The sequence below is a fragment of the Anomaloglossus baeobatrachus genome, chromosome 5 (assembly GCF_048569485.1).
Source record: "Anomaloglossus baeobatrachus isolate aAnoBae1 chromosome 5, aAnoBae1.hap1, whole genome shotgun sequence".
Lineage (NCBI taxonomy): Eukaryota > Metazoa > Chordata > Amphibia > Anura > Aromobatidae > Anomaloglossus > Anomaloglossus baeobatrachus.
This window is the reverse complement of record NC_134357.1, coordinates 451,131,105-451,137,583: the sequence shown is the minus strand read 5'-3', so window position 1 is coordinate 451,137,583 and position 6,479 is coordinate 451,131,105.

Genomic DNA, 6,479 nt, shown 5'->3' with positions numbered 1-6,479 from the left:
AATCTTTATTGGCTTTGATCCAGGGTCAAGAACCTGCAGAGATATATTGTCAGAAGTTTCGTAAGTGGGCAGTCCTTACTGAGTGGAATGATGCGTCTCTCTTTCGGAAGGGGTTGGCAGAGCCTGTAAAGGATGTTATGGTGGGCTCTCCTGTCCCCTCTGGTCTCGATGCCTCTATGTCATTGGCCATTCAGATTGATAGACGTTTACGTGAACATAAAACAATGCGTGCAGCGGTTTCGCTCTCAGAACGGTCTCCGGAGCCTATGCAGTGTGATAGGGTCCTTTCTAGGGTGGAACGGCAGGATTTTAGATGGCGGAATAAGCTATGTTTCTTCTGTGGAGATGCCTCTCATACTATTTCTGTCTGCCCTAAGCACGAGAAACAATTTGCCCGTTCATTTACTTTGGGCTGTATATGTCGCGGGCGGAGGGGACGCGCTCGCCACGCTCTGGTCCGGGGCTTCTGCTGCTGCTGCTCGGTGGCTCGAGCGGTGGGCCGGACCCGGGGACTCAAGCAGCTCTGCTCACCCGTGAGTGAAAAGGGATGGTTTGTTTGGGGAGAGAGTTCGTGACGCCACCCACGGGACGTGGTGATGATGGCACCACTGCTGCTGGTGACGGGGATCCCGGGAGAGATGGTAGGGAGCAGCTAGGATGTTGTCTGTCCCCTCCGTGGGTAGGGGGTTGGTGATCCCGGGGCCCGGTGGTGTAACGGGGAGGCTGGATGGCTGGGGTGCAGGGTTGCAGGGACAGCGCAGCGTGGTGCCAGACGGCACTGGTGTACTCACTCAGACAATCAATGACAGAGTCTCTGGTAAACCAAACGGCCGGATGGACGGGTCCCGCAGCCGGCTGCAGTGTTGTTGTGCTCTCCCCGGACGGCTGATGGTGGCTGTCTAGGTGCCATAGGAGCCCGTTTTGCCCGCAGGCGCTGGCCCTTGGATCTCTAGCCTGTGGCGGTGGCTGTATATCCTCACGGTGTGAGCGGTTGCCTTCTGTCGGGACTTGGTTGTTCGGAAACCCCTGGGGTTCCTGTCACACTCGGATTTGACTTTTGACGGCGGCTCCAAGCCTGGTCGGGGTCCGATGGCCCTGCCTGTGTGCTTAGCTTTACTCCGCTCCCTGGTTCGGTACCGGCGGGCCAAGGTCCTTACGGCTCTGCAGAGTTCCACCAACTCCTGCAAACGGCCACCACCGTCTGCCAACCTTGCTGTCAGTGCCTGGGCTCCTACCCAGGCACACGCAGATGTTTCACTCCTCTCACTTTCACCTCCAAAACTAATCTAACACTTTTCCCGCCTCCAGGCCTGTGAACTCCTCGGTGGGTGGGGCCAACCGCCTGGCTCCGCCCCACTTGGTGTGGACATCAGACCTTGGAGGGAGGCAACAAGGGTTTTTGATTGACTGTTGTAACTGTCTAGGGTGGGGGGTGTGTATGTTGGTATGTATGTGACTACCTGGCTAGTCCAGGGCGTCACACTCCCCCTTGGTAAAATGCAGACCATCCGCGGGCTGCCCGTCCATCACCGGTTTTATTTTTTTTCAAACTGCAAAAGATAAATAACATATTAAACATTTAACGTAAGTATGTTTTCAAATCTTCCCTTACGGGAGGTACAGTGCTTTAACGTTTCAAACATTTTTATTAAAACGGACGGGTTCATGGTCATCCGCTCCCCCACCCAAATAACCTGATCCCTGATGCTGCCCCTAAGAAACGGGCAGCACCCCTCTTCCCCAGTCCTGGTCCAGGTTACCCGAGCGGGAACGGGTACGGTGTCTCGCACCCGGCTGTCACTTCAGGGGACCCCACGTCCAGGGGGACCCCTGACCCCCGGAGGATGGCCACCGGTCCTGGTGGTGGCCGGGCCCCAGCCTGCTCTGCTGCGGGCCCTTCCTCCAATCTGCCTCTCCGGAGGTGGCACGTACGGAAACCAGCCCACCAAACTATTTACAAACCCACAAGTTCGTGGGTGGCCTGCACGTTCTCGGCCATGTTTATGAGCAGTTTCTCATGTGGCGGTAAAAACACAGAGAGTCCATCCGGGGACAACTTGTCTTAAAACGGACGGCAATCTGGTGAAACTTCGGTTTGATTTACGTTCATTCAATGAAAAAAACAGTGCTGAGGGTCCCAACGGGGACAACTTTGTTGCAACTGAGGACCGCTGCCGATTCAACTCTCTTCAGAATAAACGCGGGCATTCACATCCGCTCTCCTGCCCAGGAGCCAGGACCACTTGGGTGCCCACAGCGCCGGCTACGACCAGCCTCTCATACTGCCGTGGGCCCCACCGATCAGTGGCCTGCTCTGGATCAGCCGGTGTGGGGGACAGGCCCAGCTGGGGTCCCTTCGTGTCGGCTACGACCGGCACCTTCAGTAATGAGGGACTCCACTGTGACATGGCCTGCTCTGCCGCTTGGCAGCTGCGTCCCCGCCGTGCTTCAGCCGAGGCCGGGTGTCTGGACTTCTGGGCGAGGGTCGCCTCCGTTGCGGCCGGGTGGACTGCCGGGGCCGTCGTCATCTCCGTCGCGGCCGGGATGGAAGTCGGGACGGGTGCCAGGGTGATGACAAAGGTAAGGCCTGGGGGCCCTAGGTCTGGGCCCTCTCCCACGGACGCTGCGGGCTCCGCTACCGGTGGCAGGGGTAACGGGTCGGTCGGGGTGTTGGCTGCGGGCAAAAGGCCCTGAGGGGCATTTTGAGTACCTAGTGATGCCCTTTGGGCTTACTAATGCCCCTTCCGTCTTTCAATCTTTCATGAATTAAATTTTCCGGGACTTTGTGGACAAGTTTTTGATTGTCTATTTGGATGATTTTGATTTTTTCTCACGACTGGGATTCGCATGTTGAACAGGTTCGGACAGTATTTCAGGTTCTCAGGGATAATGCATTATATGTCAAGGGATCGAAATGTCTGTTTGGCGTACAAAAGGTCTCTTTTTTGGGGTTTATTTTGTCCCCATCTTCTATTGGGATGGATCCGGTCAAGGTCCAAGGTCCATTCATGATTGGGTACAACCTACTTCTTTGAAAAGCCTTTGGAAGTTTTTCTGTGTTGCTAATTTCTATCGAAAATTCATAGGCAATTTTTCCAGTATTGTCAAGACATTGACTGATTTGACCAAGAAGGGAGCTGATGTTGTGAATTGGTCTTCAGAGACAGTCTTGGCTGTTCAGGAGCTGAAAAGGAGGTTTACTTCTGCTCCGGTCTTGCGGCAGCCTGATGTGTCTATTCCTTTTCAGGTAGAGATCGATGCCTCGGAGATCGAAGCTGGGGCTGTCTTGTCTCAAAGAGACCCTGTGACTTCTAAAATTAGACCCTGTGCTTTTTTCCCCCGGACATTTTCACCACCGGAGTGATGATGTGGGGAATCGGGAGTTATTGGCTATGAAGTGGGCTTTTGAAGAATGACTACATTGGCTGGAGGGGGCGAGACATCAAATTGTAGTACTTACTGATCATAAGAATTTGATCTATCTTGAATCTGCCAAGAGGTTGAATCCTAGGCAGGCTAGATGGGCCTTGTTTTTCACGCGCTTTAATTTTGTGCTCTCTAATATTCTGGGTACTAAGAATATTAAGGCGGATGCCCTTTCTAGGAGTTTCTTTGCTGATTTTCTGGATGGTACCGAGCCTGTTACCATCCTGCACAAGGGAGTGATTCTCTCTGCGATTTCACCCGATTTGAGACTTGCTCTTGAGGAATTTCAGGAGAACAAACCTGAAAGATGTCCAGGAGGGAAATTGTATGTTCCTGACCAATGGAGGAGTAGAGTGATGTCTGAAGTTCATTGTTCTGTGTTGGCTGGTCATCCTGGGATTTTTGGCACCAGGGATTTAGTGAGTAGGTCCTTTTGGTGGCCTTCTCTGTCTCGTGATGTGAGGAGTTTTGTGCAGTCCTGTGAGATCTGTTCTAGATCCAAGTCTTCTTGTTCTCGTTCTAGTGGACTATTATTGCCGTTGCCAGTGCCTAAGAGACCATGGACTCACATCTTTATGGATTTTATTTCTGATGTCCCTGTTTCTCAGGGGATGATGGTTATTTGGGTAATCTGTGATAGATTTTCCAAAATGATTCATTTGGTGCCACTGCCTAAGTTGCCATCAGCTTCGTAGTTAGTACCTTTGTTTCTTCGTCTGGTGGTTCGTTTGCATGGTATTCCTGAGAATGTTGTGTCCGATAGGGGAGTCCAGTTTGTGTCTAGATTTTGGAGAGCTATTTATTCTGGGCTGGGAATTGAGTTGTCCTTCTCCTCTGCATTTCATCCTCAGACCAATGGACAGACTGAAAGGACAAATCAGACTTTGGAGACCTATTTGTAATGTTTTCTGTCGGCTGATCAGGACCACTGGGTTCCTTTTTTGTCCTTGGCTGAGTTTGCTCTTAATAATAGAGCTAGTTTGGCCACTTTGAGGTCTCCTTTTTTTTGCAATTTCGGGTTTCATCCTCGGTTTTCTTCGGGGCAGATGGAGGCTTCCACCTGCCCGGGTGTTGATTCGGCAGTGGAGAAAATGCAGCATATTTGGGATCAAGTGGTGGATAAATTGTCCCACTCCCAGGAAAATGCCCAACGGTTTGCCAACCGACGTAGGACTGTGGGTCCCCGGTTTAAGGTAGGGGACTTGGCTTTGTTGTCTTCCAGACATGTTCCTATGACAGTTTCTTCTCCGAAATATAAGCCAAGGTTTATTGGACCTTATAGAATTTCGAGGGTAATTAATCCTATTTCTTTCCGTTTGGCTCTTCCAGAGACTTTCAAGATTCATAATGTCTTTCATAAGTCTTTGTTGAAAAAATATGTTGAACCAGTAGTGCCCATGGCTGCGCCTCCTGATCCTGTGTTGGTCGAAGGGGATCTGGAACATGTAGTGGAAAAAAATTTGGATTCCCGTATTGCTAAACAGAAGCTCCAGTATCTGGTCAAGTGAAAAGGTTGTGGTCAGGAGGATAATTCTTGGGTAGTTGCTTCCGACATACATGCTGTTCGCTTGATCTGTGCTTTTCATCAAGCCCATCCTGACAAACCCGGGGGTTCCGGTGAGGGTTCGGTGACCCCTCCTTAAGGGGGGGTACTGTTGTGAATACATTTTTCAGTTTGGGGCTCCCTCTTGTGGTCAGTGCTGGCGGTGCAGTTGATTGGTGGAATGAAAGCCTCACACCTGTAGAGGACTGGCAATCAGGGTCAGATTGGGACTATATAACTGAGTAGTTTTCTCTTGTTACTTGCCGGTGCTCAATGGTCTCCTGTGTGTTAACGACATTCTGTAACCAGCTCTGCTCACTACCAGACATCCTCTCAGATAAGTGGTCTTTGTACCTCTGCTGTTTGTTTACCATTTTCTTGTTGTTTTTTCTGCTTTGATAATAATGCTTGATTCCATTTTGTCTGTGTGGAGTTCTTGGTGGAATGGGATCATTCCCTGCTGGGAGTGTCTGTATACTTAGCTCCATGATTCTGCAAGGTATTGTGTTTGTCATGCTTGGTATTAATTCAGTCCCTCATCTGTATTTGTGTTTTTGAATCCCAGTAACATCAGAGTGCTGATACAGTGGGGGAGAAGTTGTGTGACCTCAGGATTTTTCCATATCAGAAGTGCTGGTATATATTAGGGTTTTTTACAGTTGCAGACAGTTTCTCCTTACTATCCTTTCCTATAAAGATAGTTTGGACCTCACCTTTGCTGAATCTGTCTTTTCTAGCTTTGAATTGTGTTTTTCTATATCACCGTAGCTTTTACATGTGGGGGGCTATGTATCTATCTTTGGGAACTGCTCTGATGCAGATTAGCTTTCTTATATCTCTATCTGTGAGAATATTTAGTTCTCTGGCTGTGTTGAGATGACTAGGTCATCGTAGGCTTGTCCCACGGCTACTTCTAGTTGTGTGTCAGGATTAGGTCTGCAATCCATTAAGGTTCCAGACACTCTGTTACCATTTGGGATTCCGCATTTTTGATCCTCCTCGGTCTCTGAATCATAACACTAGGGACACTCATCTACCATGTATTATTTATATACTAGGGACCCCATCTATCGTGTATCTAATATATAAAGCTGAATGTGTGTGTGTGTGTGTGTGTATCCGGGATTGTCATCTGCACCGTCGCAGCTACAGCTACAAAAGTTTGCACACTCACACTTCTGGACCCCGAGAGCGTCATAGGCTATGCTTTAAGGGGAAATTTTAACCCTGCGCTTTACAGTTATGCACCAAAAAACCTGCCTCCATTAAAGCAAATGGAGCTGGGAGCCACAGTGCAGCCAGAACTTCAGAAGAATGCGCAGACACGCCCTTAAATGGAATGTTGGCGTGTCACAATGCAGTCAGGGAAAGAGAGAGACACAAACAGGGTAAGAAACAGACATAGTCCGGGTAAGAGACAGACACAAAGAGACAGACACAGACAAAGAGACAGACTGACATGGAAACAGACAGACAGGGAAAGAGAGGGAAAGAGAGAGACAGGTTAAGA